This window comes from Culex pipiens, chromosome 1 (genome assembly GCF_016801865.2).
Source record: "Culex pipiens pallens isolate TS chromosome 1, TS_CPP_V2, whole genome shotgun sequence".
Classification (NCBI taxonomy): domain Eukaryota; kingdom Metazoa; phylum Arthropoda; class Insecta; order Diptera; family Culicidae; genus Culex; species Culex pipiens.
In genome coordinates, this window is record NC_068937.1 from 3,308,332 (window position 1) to 3,323,917 (window position 15,586).

Consider the following 15,586-nt stretch of genomic DNA (forward strand, 5'->3'; position numbering starts at 1 on the left):
CTTCGAACCGAATTCCGAGAGCTCCTGCAATCAACTGAGCAGCGGCTGGCGTGGAAATTCGCGGCAAACCGCGAAACCGACAAAGTAGGCGCGCACGGCGTGCGGTGAGAAGAGAGAATTGGGAGAGAATCAAAATGCCTTGTGGTTGTTGTTGTTGGGAGAGCGAATTTCGATCAAAATTATCTTCTTCCTTGGCGGTGCGGTGAGATCTCAATCGAATGCAAAGAGTGGGAGAGCAACGATCTAGTGGGCCATGCTCGAAATTTTATGCTCTGATATGCTGTGCGTGCGCCACGCGCGTCTTTCTGTTGTTTTCGGTGGTTTCCAGGGGTTGACAACCCCGGTAAATATACATGACGATCAATAAAAATTTAATTTATTTGTCCAGAATTGTTTAAATGGCAAATAAACGGCAATTTTTAAGTACTATCAATCCTTTTCTTCCTGATTGGAATTTTAGTCCCACTGCCTAGAATAGCCCATTCGCCAGAAATATTTAGAATATTGAAAATAAAAAAGTTTCCATTTGTCATGCTTCCATTATGCATTTGTAAATACTGCAAAACAGTTTTCCCTTCTATGAAGTAAAAAATGAAGTATATAATAATAAAAAGAAACAAAAACATTTTTACTAAGCTATGGTTTCAACATTGCAATGGAAAAAGTGTTTTAAAATGCATTACACAAAGTTCAAGTTCTGTTAAAGTCAGGAGGTCAGGACTTGTTATCAAAATATCCAGATTATCTGTTATAATAACACAAAATAATATCAGAGATTTGCTCGAAAAATAACTCAGCTTGTTATTAAGAAATAGTACAAGAAAATCCATAACAGAGAAATTATAACAAATTTAATGTTTAAACCTACCCTTTCCAGTTGAAAGAAATTCGCATTAGACAACCAATTAAAAGAAATTTAAATTGGGATTTAATTGAGAAAGAATGAGTCCTGAACTCTATTTTAAAATGTATGAAGCAAGTAAGAAAACGAAAGGGCCATTCAAATATTACGTAAAAAAAAATATTGTGATTTCCAGTCTGTCATGAAAGTTTGAATTTGTACCATATTGTTTGTCTAGATTATAGAACCATAATGAAATTGCAGGCAAGTTTAAAAAAAATGATTTTTGAGTTATCAGGCCTAAAAGGTTTTAACACTGGCCTAGAAATTCAGTGGACAAAACATGTGTTTTTTAGGTCCAGATTATAAAATTGAGTAGAAATTGTTTCATTTCAAAATTTAGTTTAAAGTTTACAAAAATGTTTCTGTCCCCTGAATTTCTGGGCCTGTGTTCAAGTAGTATTTGAAAAATTTAGAAAAATTAATGTCATGAATTGGAAGTCATTTAATATTGCAGAATCTTCAAATAAAAACAGATTTATAGAATTGAACAAAACACAAATCACCAATTTTTAATGAATCCAAATCAGTTTGATGTTGGTTTAAAATAATTATTATTCATTAAAATTATCAATCGTATAAAACCATTTCACATCCCCAACCTCCTTTATTATTTTCTACCAAAATCAAGAGACAATTTTTTTTTTGAAAAAATTTAAATCGATTATAAAAAACGTAACGCTTATTCAAGAATTTTTATTCAAATAAAGACTTTTTAATCTTTCAACGAATTTTAAATATTGAGATTAAAGACTGTTGAACTTTAAGAAAAAATGCTTACATAAATTCATAGACATCATATAAGTTTTTTGAGGTAGCATAACTGTATGTAGTATTTTGTGATATTTTTTGTTGCGAAATTTTAAATAATCATGCTTGAAATTGGATATTTCATTTCGTTTCTTAGCTGAGGCCGATGCAAATATTTTTTTGAAGTTTATGTCCCTCGACTCTGGCAAAAGCCATGAGGGAGGGGAGACCAAAAAAAATAAAAATATATAAAAATTGAAATTACAACCAAAGATATCAACATTTGGATGAAAAAAGTGTTTAAAAATGCATTTTACACCAGTTCGGTTGCTTTGCAATCACTAGTTTCTAAAACATTTTAATTTTTTTAATTTTTTTTTTTGCGAAAAAACTTTTTTCGGGACTATACATTGGTATTTCATAAGAATTCAACATGGAAATGCATTTCAAATAGTTTCTGATTAAACTTCAATTTCCATTAAAATCTTGAAGTGTTTCGAAAAAATATATATTGGCCCCTTAAGGGGGGCAATTCAATTGATATCAATTGATAATTATAAACTTTGAACAATATTTGCATCGGCCTTATTGTATTCAATCAAATCAAAGCAAAACAAATTCTGAAAATTTTAGCAATTTTTCACTGAGCTTGTGGGAAATCAATCAAAATTTGTATAAATTATACATTGTTTTCTGCCGAGCACTCAGGTGTTCATATTTCTGTAGAACTCTGCACAGAAATTTGAGATTGTAGACCACATCCTTGTTTCCAATTACCAAACTCCTCTAAAATTTGATCCTACAAAAATAAAAAATAAAAGTTTGTTTTTGCGTTTTTTATATTTTTTTTTTCATGTGACATTTTACTTTCAATGAGCTTTTTTTCAGGTTTTTATTTCAAAATATTTTTTAAACTAAATGCTGTTAGAACAAAAGTGATTTGTTTCAAAATTCTAAAAACTAAATATAATTACTGATTTTTTTCTTAAATTTCCTGGCACAGAAAAAATCATATTTGATTTTCGAGCATGGCATTTTGTACATACTGATTAAAAATTATTTTATTTTTTGAAGCATCATGGTTCTCAAGATCAAATCTAGATCTGAAACTGAATTTGAGTAACCGAAATCAGGAAAGACCATTTTTTTTTGGTAATAAAGATAATACAAATTTGAAATTTATTTTTTCGCCGTTTCGATGTTATTTGGGAAAATAGGTTCGAATGGGAAAACGGACTGAACAATCGGATTCTTTAGACAATTTAATACTAAGCACAGTTCAAATCAGTCTCTAGATCAGTGTTTCTCAACCGGTGAGGAATTCCCCCCTGGGGGGAATTTGGTCATTCCAGGGGGGGGGAATGAGGATTCAATAGAAGTTCAATGGCTTAAAACGAATTTGCAAAACAAAAAACATAAATCATTATTTGACAATTCTATGCAATATTCATTTTTTTTTATTAGTAGGAACGACATTAGTTTTTTTTTCCTAAAATTTCATTTTTTAAAGCTTTAATTTATGTGAAGTTTGACATTTCGATGCCTCTGTGCTCTCTTATGCTAACTAGATAGGAAAACCAGCAGGCTTAGTACAAGAGAGCACAGAGGCATGGATTTACTGAAACAATACAAAACGATTTTTTCAATATTTCTCTGGCATTTGTTGTTTTTTGTGAACACAAGCAATAATTTGACAGTCCTCCAGAAAATGTTGGGTTTTCAATTATAATTTTAGAGTTTTTATTTTTTACATTTTTGGGATTACTATTCATAAAAATCACTGTGAATTGTTGCGACCTTCAAGCTTAAAAAATAAACATAATTTTCAAGTAATATTTTTTGTGAGTTTTTGTCTTATTCGAAACATTCCAAGCATTTGGGGTTTGGAATATAGTTCTTGAAAATCAGCCAAGGGGGGAATGGAACGCAAAAGGTTGAGAAACACTGCTCTAGATTAACATTATTGAAATAAAAATCAAAAATTCATGCAGATTGCTATGCTTCTTCAGTAGACGATTTTATAAGTAAATTTTGATTTTTTTAGCATGCATAAAAAACTCGGTTTTGGTGGCATCAACAATTGATATTTTCAAGAGAATAAATTTCAAATGAATATTCATCAAACTTGGAGCATTTTTTTTACTTAACTTTAAAAACCTTATTTGTGATTTTTTTCGAATAAAACACTAAAAGTTACCTCATGGTTTTTTAAAAAGCAATTTTCATCGAAACTGTCTTCGAAAGCACAATTGACAAAACCTTTTTGTAAAAACGTACATGGAAATTTGGTGGCTTACTCCAGTTCATGTTTTGAAAATGTACATCTGTAGACGAGTCTTACCGATCGAATAATATTTGAAAAATGAATTGAAATAAAGTAAGTGCTGAAAACTGATGCTTTTGTAGTTACTCATTTGATGATTTGGATTACTAATTTCTCTGAAAAGTAGCACTTTATTCTGCATAAATGCAGTAGCAATAAATTAATCGGGTGCTTCCCCCACCCGTTAATCCCACATGTTGCTGCTGCCTCAAAACTTGAAGACCAACCGAGTGTGTGACAACTTTATAGACTAAAGATTTATGTCACAATTTAAGCTTCTCCTCTCTTCACTGTCTTTCACACTTTCAGCAGAATTTGCATTCACGCAGATGATTCACTCTGGAAAAAACATGACTTTTTTTTTGTGTATGAATTTATCTCGAATGTGATGACTGTGTTTCAGACTGTATGTAAATTTAGATAAAAGTAATGAAACATCAGCTTCCAACCATCCACGACGATGGCGGCATTGTCAATGTCAACCGTTCGGGGTACAAATGGCGGTAATCCGTCTTGTTTCGGGGACTAGAAACGTCATGCTGGTGTTTCGATTTGGTCACGCGCACTGACTTCTAACCTTCACCCATCGAAATCTGTTTCAATTAGGCCGAAACCGGCGAGATATCACAGCAAGACTCCGGGCGCCGCCGTTCAAATAACCGTTATTTCTTGCTTCTGAAGGGAGGGTGGTCGGAAGAGGGTCTAGGGCATAATTTGAATATCATTATGGATATTATGTCACATTATGCCACATTCAAATGTTAATCTAGAGAAACACCCGACAGATTATTTCATTTGTACTATCTAATCAATCAAACAATCTACAAATCTACCGTTTAGATTCACTGCTCTCGTGTCGTCGTGCCAAAAGCAACAAAGTATCAGGTTTCTTCCTTTCCCTCGAATCTCTCAACTATGCTGCTTTTGTGTACGTTTTATGTTGTTTGTTCCTTTTACAGCATCATTCTGTTATGCTTTTCAATCAACATATGCTTCCGTTGTTTCTTCTTTTTCTTGAATTTCTCTTTTTTTGTTCCGAATCATGTTGAAAAAATCAGCTGTAATGCGTTAAAAAAAGAAGTCTTTCAAATGATAGCTTTTCTTGTATCATTTCTACGAGACACAATTTTGATCAAATTTTCGCGCCAAATGCGTGACTCAAATTGTCAACTCTGTGTCGCGTCTGCAGAGCAGATCGACGCGACGCTAGTGTCGCGTTATCTTGTTTGTTTCTCTTTTAGAATTCCGCGAAATACATAAATTTATTCACCGCGTGTTGTAGTACTGCTATCGCTGTAAGGTAAATAAATTACGTAAATGTTTGAACGAACTCAACGCGTGATACAGAGTAAAAGTAATTGGATATGAAGGTTTCTTGGCAATCATTTATTGGTCGAATAATTTCAAAAAAATACTAATCAAAAAAACAACTAACGAACTCTAACAAAAATGAATAAAATCAAAATGATCAAAATGATCAAAATGATCAAAATGATCAAAATGATCAAAATTATCAAAATGATCAAAATGATCAAAATGATCAAAATGATCAAAATGATCAAAATGATCAAAATGATCAAAACGATCAAAATGATCAAAATGATCAAAACGATCAAAATGATCAAAATGATCAAAATGATCAAAACGATCAAAATGATCAAAATGATCAAAACGATCAAAATGATCATAATGATCAAAATGATCAAAATGATCAAAATGATCAAAATGATCAAAATGATCAAAATGATCAAAATGATCAAAATGATCAAAATGATCAAAATGATCAAAATGATCTGACAAAATTGACAAAATTGACAAAATTGACAAAATTGACAAAATTGACAAAATTGACAAAATTGACAAAATTGACAAAATTGACAAAATTGACAAAATTGACAAAATTGACAAAATTGACAAAATTGACAAAATTGACAAAATTGACAAAATTGACAAAATTGACAAAATTGACAAAATTGACAAAATTGACAAAATTGACAAAATTGGCCAAATTGGCCAAATTGGTCAAATTGGTGAGTTTCCGAATATTTATGATCAATTTCAAAGGAAATTTACGTTTGTTTGTCTGTGTTTTGCTATTGTGACTGTGAATGTCCTGGAAATCGATCGCACAGAAAGTGGAGCAAGGACAATTTATTACATATCAAGTACAATGAACTTTCCACCCCTACGAAAATATAAACATTTGCCCAAACTGCTTCCAAATCCATTCATAATTATATTTCTTTCCTCTTTTGCCACTAGAATTGTCCATTTTGCCATTCTCAATTCCATTTCGTCGCCTATTTGACCCAGTTTATCGCATTTACTTTTGGCAAATCGAACTTGCCCTCTCAACTCTTCTAACGGATTTTCGCAGTTTCGTCATCGCACCACACTGCAGATGCAGTGCAGATGGCCTGTTTCCTTTTGTCTGCAGAGAAATAGAGAGTTTTTAGATTTGCAGTTTGTATGCTTCCCTTTGTAACCCAACCATGTGCGATGAATTTTCTTCAATCAAACGTTTTGTTTTCTTCACATTCAAAAATTTCATCTCGAAGAATGTGTTTAGATTAATGGGTGCATGTGAGTCTGCACTGGCTGTCTGTTTTTCGAGAAAATGACGAAACGACGTCATACAAAAACGTATAATTAGTCCCGATTTCCTTTTGTTGACTTGTTTTTTTTCGGTTTGGTTTGTTTAAAAGCTGCAGACAAATAATAGCCTGGAAGCTTGTTTTTTTTTGCTTTCTGGACAAAAAAGTAGGTGAATGCCGGTGCCATCGTGTCTGGAATTCAAAACTAGCCAGTAAGAGAATGACCAAAATAGATTCTCCACACTCTTCCGCCTGTTTTTGCTGGCAAAACTTTATGAAAATCGATAGACACTCGACATTTGGCACTGAACAAACTTCTCAGAGAGGGAATCCGGTGCAATGCGCCGAGAGGTAGGCAAATTGCAATGCGCGCGCGAGCACTTGACACTGGTTCGTATGGGAATGACCCCCAAAAGTATGTCATTCTTTGAAATCTCGACGATTTCACACTGTTTTGACAGTTTGGCGCCAGCGTGGGTGCCAAACATATGATTTCAACACTTGCTCCAAAGAACCTTTGATCAAACCGCTCAAACGGTCGAAATTCGGGACAATTTCGCTCGGGCCAGTGTAAACACATGTTGTCGAAATTGAATCGTTCAATTTTAAGGTTTCCCCCGATTTCCCGTGGCGCAATGCTCAACCTTGAAATCTGGGCGTTTTGTTTATTCACACGTTTGGTTCCAATTATTACCCACATGGTGGTAATTTTAGACAGTGACAGTTACACCGCAATTGTGGGAGTAATTTGCTGTAAAAATACACCCGCCTTGCGTAACGGTTGTAAATTTGCCGAAAATAACAAATTGTTTTATTTCTAGTGAAAAGTGATTTCATATAACATTTTAGAATGACTAACTCAAAATGATAAATATTTGAGCTGTTTAAATTTGCATAAATATTATTCATACACCTTCTTGCTCATTCATGTAACGAGTCACCGTAACCGTCACGAGTTGGCGCAAATAATAAAAAATAATATCACAGTCCATTCAGCTGTCCCGGCTGACATCATATTTGAAGTATAGATAAATTTATGTTTATTTTTCAAACCCGCGCGGACGACCGACGATCGTCAATATACGTGCTAATTTCGCGCGCGAAGATCGATCGCGATCGGGTTCTAGTGTCAATAAACACCAATCTGTCGTATTTTTTTTTTTCAAACTTTGGTTTGAGTTAACCCTTTGATTATTTTCTAAACAAAAAGAGCTTGAGTTTTTTTTAATTGAAATTTCAAATTTCAAAAGTAATTATATAAATTGAAATTAGCTGAAATATTCAATTCGAACGAAAATATCAAAAATATAAAAATAATTATAATTTATGATGAAATAAATTCCAGAAATGGCAACACTATTCAAAGTCGTTGAGCACACACTTTTATCATAAAAGCATAAACACAGCATAACAAATTTCAAAAAAAAATCACGAATTAATCTACGAAATAAATACGAATTAAATTCAAAGGAACGTTATGGAACCATACTGACCTTGGTAGAGAATTGTTCAAAGTAGCTCAAAAAGTAGATTTTAACAACTTTTGAAAAGTTTTGAAACTTATTTAACTTTGGAATACTAAATCTAGTTAAATGCATCTACTTTTTTTTGCAATGGCCTAAATATCATTATTTAACACTCTCAAAGTGTCATGTCTTTCTCAATGAAAATTAGTTAAATCGAAAACGTACTGCATCATCGAATGCTTTAGTTTAAATAGACCCTCTCCGATTTCCATAATGGATATGGATATGGAGTTAGTTGCACTCGAGAATAACATTTGAGAAGGGCGTTTGTTACTTAAATAATTGTGTATATCATAATTTAAATTTTGCTGTAACTCGAAGCCAGATCGGAAAGTGGTCACAGGCAAACTTATAGGAAATTGAACGGGCTTACACTGAAAAAAAAAAATAACACTCCACTTCTATGAGATAAATTATTTAAAGTCAAATTGGAACGAGAGCGTACGATTTTTTTCGCTCAGCATTTTTATGGTAAAGCTTAAGATGTTACAAAAAGACTCACAAAAATGCAGGATGGAGCAACTCTCAACCTAAAAAAAAAAATATAAAAATTATTTACAAAAACTGTATTTTTGAAAAGTAGTCTAAACGTCAAGATTTTTGAAAATCGAATGCGGGAATCGATTTTCAGACAATTTTACATAAAAGTCTTCATATTGACTATTGTCCTAAGTCCAATCCTTGTGAAGATTTTTCAGTCTCGAACACATATTGACCGGAAAGCTCGTCCAATTTTACATAAGTTTATCTTTGACAGCATCTTAATTAGATTATCCGGAGATCCTAAGAAACCTTCCGACAGTCGGACTTCGGTAAATCGATTCTGGAATGTAGCACGTGTTTAAATCTTCAAGCAAAATCCTTATCGCTAGTTTTTACTGTTATGAGTTTTGCGTGCACGTCCAAAAACATCGACCACACACATGCTAACACAAAGCGTCAACAATAGGCAAAAGTTTATTATACGAATATTTTTTGCATCTTCGTTGAAAACTATGTGGTTTTGCAAAAAAAATGTAGTTCGACTTTCAAACTTATAATATGTTGCTGATTTGTTCAAAATTTGTGAAAGTTTTTTGCAGCAACCCCTTTTGGACCGACATTTCTGTTGATACCTTTCGGATCCTTGAATTGCCTGAAAATAAAATGATGACAGATTTTGTGTCAAAAAATGTTTATTATTGCATCAGGAACTGGTGAATTGTCATCAGATTTTGGTGAACTTCCATCAGGTTCTTATATTCTATATCTAATATTTTTGAAAAAAGAGGTAAAATTCACAATTTTTTCTATGTGGATAATTTCACAGTGTAATAAATAGAGATGCTACCACCACGTGGCGCCACCGTCTTTAAGGAGAAATGATACAGGTTTTTCAGATGAGTTTCAATTCCGTGAATGTCCATTGAAAGTAGAGACGAAATGTTTTATAAATTTAAAAAAAGCCTGCAGAGGGTTAACTGCGATAGTTGTTTGATTTGTGGCACGGCCAAAGTTAGTTTTTTTTTTCGCTATCTTCACTATTTGCCGATGAGAATTAGTCGTCGACGAAGGCAAATGTTTACTCCTTGACACCATCATCAGCGTGATTGGATTTTTACGATACAGTTCAATGGGAAATGGGTTGTCACGAGGCGAGTGTTTGCTGGTGTTTGGGAATTGGGAATAATTTATTGGTTTTTGAATTTGAGGCTTCCGGTGTTTGGAATTTTTTTTATGAACTTACAGTTTTGAAAGAGTCAAATTGATATTTTGATTTTTTGAATGTTTGAATGGCACACTAAAATCTTAAAAAGTTTTGTTTTACAGTCCTCACTCGATTATCCAAAGCCTCGATTATTCGAAGTTTTCTTAGAAACTTTGGATATTGGAATTATTCAAAATTCAAAACAAAAATGTCGTACTTTTGATTTACGAGTATACGTTTGACCCCCAAACTACGCTAAAGTGATTTTGAATTTTTAAATCCAAGATGGCGGCAAAATAACGGAAATAAAATATTGAAGAAAAAAAAATGCATTTGAGCAATTCTCTACCAAAACCGGAAATGGATTTTACTTGTATTTTTTTATTTGGCTCAAACTTTGTGGGGGCCTTCTCTATGACCAAATAAGCTATTTTGTGTCATTGGTTCACCCATACAAGTCTCCATACAATTTTGGCTGCTGTCCATACAAAAATGGTATGTAAATATTCAAACAGCTGTAACTTTTGAGTGAATTTTCTGATCAATTTGGTGTCTTCGGCAAAGTTGTAGGTATTGTTGAGGACTTTTGAGAAAAAAATAGGTACACGAAAAAAAAAGAAGATTTTTTATCAACTTTTTTTTCCTAAAACTCAATTTCCCAGAATACGTATTTTTTTATTTTCGAGATTTTTTGATATGTTTTAGGGGACAAAAATCCGCAAATTTTGAGCCATTGGTCAAATGGTCAAAAATGTTTTTGTGTTTTTTGGAAAAAATCAAAGTTTTATGCAAAAACAAGTTTGACATTATTTTTTAATGCAAAATTGAATCGAAAAGTACTTTACAGATTTTTTGATAATAGCCACCAAAAGTTTGATTTTAGCGAAATATTTGCAGTTTTTCAATTTTTAAAAATAGTGACCATGAGTGACCATTTCCAAAAATATTTTTTTTGAAAAGTTCAGAAAATTCGCTATAAAATTGTCTAAGAGACATTGAAGATTGGACCTCGGGTTGCTGAGATAGAGCCGCTTTAAGAAAAAGAAGCACGAAAATTGAAGTTTTCTAAGTCTCATCAAAACAACCCACCATTTTCTAGTGACCATATCTCAGCAACTAATGGTCCGATTTTCAATGTTAATGCATGAAATGTTTGTAAAATTTTCCGATCTTTTCGAAAAAAATATTTTGAAAATTTTTAAATCAAGACTAGCATTTTAAATGGGCGTAATTTTCAATGTTTGGCCCTTTTAAAATGTTAGTCTTGATTTAAAAGTTTTCAAAATATTTTTTTCGAAAAGATCGGAAAATTTCACGAATGTTTCATGTGTTAACATTGAAAATCGGACCATTAGTTGCTGAGATATCGTCATTAGAAAATGGTGGGTTATTTTGGTGAGACTTAGAAAACTCCAATTTTCGTGTTTCTTTTTCTTAAAGCGGCTCTATCTCAGCAACCCGAGGTCCAATCTTCAATGTCTCTTAGACAATTGTATAGCAAATTTTCTGAACTTTTCAAAAAAAATATTTTTAGAAATGGTCACTCATGGTCACTATTTTTAAAAATTGAAAAATTGCAAATATTTCGCTAAAATCAAACTTTTGGTGGCTATATCTTGAAAACGGAGCCCTTTATCAAAAAATCTGTAGAGTACTTTTCGATTGCAAATTCAATTTTGAATTAAAAAATAATGTCAAACTTGTTTTTGCATAAAACTTCGATTTTTTTTCCAAAAATCACTATTTTTTCAAAAAATCATAACTCTGCGGCAGATTTTTCGACCATGTTTCTCTATGGCTCAAAAGTTGCGGATTTTTGTCCCCTAAAACATATCAAAAAATCTCGAAAATCAAAAAATACGTATTTTGGGAAAATGAGTTTTAGTGAAAAAAAGTTGATAAAAAATGCAATTTTTTTTCCGTGTACCTATTTTTTCTCAAAAGTCCTCAACAATACCTACAACTTTGCCGAAGACACCAAATTGATCAGAAAATTCACTCAAAAGTTACAGCTGTTTGAATATTTACATACTATTTTTGTATGGACAGCAGCCAAAATTGAATGGAGACTTGTATGGGTGAACCAATGACGCAAAATAGCTTATTTGGTCATAGTGAAGGCCCCCACAAAGTTTAAGTCAAATAAAAAAATACAAAAAATAAAAATGGTCGAAATCGGCCGATTTCGTAGAGAGTTGCTCATTTTGTAATTTAATAGACATTCAACTATTCAAATTTGATGTAAATGTGGTCGCATGACTCGAATTAAATATGAAAAAAAGTTCGATTATCCGAAGTCCCAAAAACACTTTGGATAATCAAAACTTCGGATAATGTAGGCTTCGGATAATCGAGTCTGGAAAATATTTCATCAAAGCCAATTTTGACCACCATCTTGGCTTAAAAATTCCTCTAGAGCTATTTTTTCCAGGATTCGATTATCTAAAGTTTCGATTATCCGAAGATTTGATTATCCAAAGTGAAATGTTTTCGAGGACTTTGGATTTGGAAAATTGAGTCTAGACTTTACAAGAACAGCTCAAGGCAGCCGTGGCAGTTCTCAAAACACAAAATTTCACCGTTTTTAATAACCATGATTTTTTAAATTGTTCAACTATTTTAAAAATAAACCTCCATTTAAAAAGTGATACTTTCACCAAACACGTGCTTTAAATAATTACGCATTTTCCTCACTAGTCCGACTATGAAAACTAGCACATCTGGTCCCAGAACCACACACAGACCGTGTGTGGTCGCATCTCCAGACTTCTTCGTTCCGGTCAGATCGCACCACGTGTTACGAACCATTTTCCCTCAGCTGGACAACTGGGGAACTCTTGTGAATGAATGAAGTAATGAGATGCAAAACAGAGGAAGTATGATTATGGCAAAATGCAGAAAATTGCATTTCTTGTGCCACGTTTTACGATGCCCCCTTTTTTTTTAGAATTTTGCCGACTTGCCCCGGAACATCTGATGCAATTACAAGTGGATTATCTTTTTTTCTGAATGGTTAGATTTGCGGTTTGAATCGGTCCGAAAAATTGTCTTCCAAATTCTGGTTGGTGAAACTTACTCACCACTGTGAATGCAGCTTGATTCAGTTGGTTGCCTACTTGCAGGCGATTTAATGATTTCAAGCTTCCCTCTTGATTTCTTGGTGCGTTTTTCCACAATTTTCCACAAGATTATTATTTTAGGGATTACAACAACAAACTCAAACCAATAAAATTCAAATTTATCTGTGTTTTCCAAGCTGGTGAGAACTGCTTATTTTGCTTCCCAAGCAATAAATTGTGCGTAAGATTTATTTGAGAAAAAGTGTCCCTTCTGACTCAACAGTTATGCTCCCATCGAAAATCTCCCAAGATGATTAGATTTCCAGATATCGCGTCCGGCTCAAGATAAAATGTCAAGGTCTTGCCCAACTTCGTGACTTGGACGACGACGATCTATTCCAAATTGGTCCCAATCGTTGCCCCTTCTAGATTCTGGGAAAGTTTCTCGGCCGCAAACATTTATGAATGAAAAAGTGTTTGAAATAGATCCGCTCTGCTAGATTAGAACTCTTCAGAAAGTGCCGCCCCCTCGCTCGTTGATGATCGCGAATGATTTGCCGGTCCGTTTGGGATTTCCTTCCAACGGCTTTTTTTTCTCTAAACCTAACCTATAACTTGAGCCGCAATCAACCGGAAGGAAGGCTAATTACCCTCTCGTTTGTTTGAAATTTACCGCGCGCGCAATTCATTCAAATTAGTCCAGCTGGGTGCACGTGCCACTTTGCGCGTAACGGAATCAAAGTAGGCCATTTGTCACCGACCGTCGCGTTACAAGTTTCTCAAGTGGAGCGATGTCAGCAAGGTGCAGTGTTGAGCAAGGACATGTGCGCGCTTGCAGCGCACTTGCCTACTGCGATGCGTCCTTAACGCTTGTTTATTTTTCTTCGGAGCTGTTATCTTGGCAGGGGTGGGTGTCGGTTTTCCGTTGAAAACAAACCTTCCTTTTTAAAACCTACTTTCACTCTTGACGTGAGTTATTTGCCACTTCCTTTTTCCTTTTTCTGCTGCTATGTCCTTAACGATATGGTGAGTGGAAAGTGAAAACAAACAGGGCCGATCCCTTTGGAGAGGGTGGAAAATAACACCCTGGAAGAGTGATGATTTGTTGGCGGGTTCGGAATCACAACACAAGCTGGGCGTGAAATTTATAGCGCTTGAGTGCATAAATTAGGTTAAAAAATAAACTGATCTCGATTTTGGAATCAGGTGCAGGGTTTGAAGAAAAATGTTTTAAGCAAGCTTATTAACGAGTAGTATTTTTACAACAAAGATAGAACTCTTGTAAGCGAATCTGTAAAATGGTTGATTCCAACCATTTTGAACATCGACATCGTTGTTTCCAATTTTAAAGAAAAATGTTATCGTTAACTAAAACAACAAATAACTAAACATAGATTGTACGGAATCTCTCACAAGAAAATAAATTAATCCCAAAACATTGAAGAAACTTCGGGAAATTTAATCTTAAAAAAAATTTCGTTGTATTTTCTAATTCATAATATCAAAAGTAAGTCCAGAGCGGTTGATCAGATAACCAAATGAATGTTTTCAATATTCAATTACCATACTGGCCGCCATCTTGAATACACACAATCAGATCAGTTTTTTTCTTTCGTGAATCAAATATCGGGAGTTAAATTTCAGCATGGACTTCGGATAATCGGACAATCGTTTTTTTTTCGTTATTTTATTCATGTTTGTCAAGATTAAGTATGACCCCTAAATTACTCTGAAATGATAAAATCCAAAATTGCGGTGATGCAATATACAGAAATGCATTTTGTTATATAAGGGTGGATTTTCATGGATTTTTCGATGACCGACATCGAAAGCGGCTTTCGATGCTCGTGGTCGAATTTTGCCGAAAACTCCTTTTTTTCAAAGAAATAATGTTCCAAGATAATTCATATTGATGTAAAATGACTTTACAAGTAATAAAACTTACCACTCATTGCGGGAAAGTCACGAAAATACGATTTTCCGACTTTTCATTTTCGATGCTCGAGCATTTTAAACCGACCGACATCGAAAGCATACTCACGATCATGCTTTGCTAAAATGTCAGTGCATCGAAACACGATGCTTGTCCGCGTCGCTTTGATGCCACCGCCGCACCCCGGACACAAACCAGAATAACGCTTGGTAACTGGCGGGAACATGTTGGAAATGAAACTCAACGAAGAAAATAATCTGACTGATCTGTCAAACTGGTTTTGGCAAAATCAAAACAGCTGATTTGGTTGCTGTCAGAAAACTTCCAAATTTTATTTTTTGAGGCCAACAAAACGATTTTAGATTGATTGGCCAATTATAAAGCGAACAGTTTGCTCAATCTTTGCAATGGTAAGTATTCGTTGCGTCCAGGGAATATTTCGGATGCCAATAATTTTCCAAATAAGTATTTTTATGTGTTTATTTTTATATTCTATTGCAGAACAAAAAGCAAAAGGATGCGATGGATTTCCGGGACCACAGAGTCTGTCCCTGGAAGGCAAGTTCCAACCATCCTCAACGAAACTATTTAGGAATTCAGGCGGAATATTTCAAAACTGGTCCGAACCAGGATGATGCCTCCCAACAAAATCAACTCGTCACCACCGTTCCCGGGTTGTTTGTGAATCTCCGGCGCGCTTCCGTTCAAACGTCGCAAACAATACGAGACATTGATGCAGTGTTGAAGACGCACAAATTGATTGAATAAAACCGAAACATTCCAAACGTATATATGTTTCACGATAGACAGAAC

The 15,586-nt window shown here is 34.1% G+C and overlaps 1 long non-coding RNA gene across 1 annotated transcript; it reads left to right on the plus strand.

Moving 5' to 3' along the window:
* Positions 1-14,636: 14,636 nt before the first annotated feature.
* LOC120432286 (uncharacterized) lies at positions 14,637-15,586 on the plus strand. Its single transcript, XR_005608045.2, has 2 exons — positions 14,637-15,183; positions 15,275-15,586. It is a non-coding gene; the product is annotated as an uncharacterized LOC120432286 (long non-coding RNA).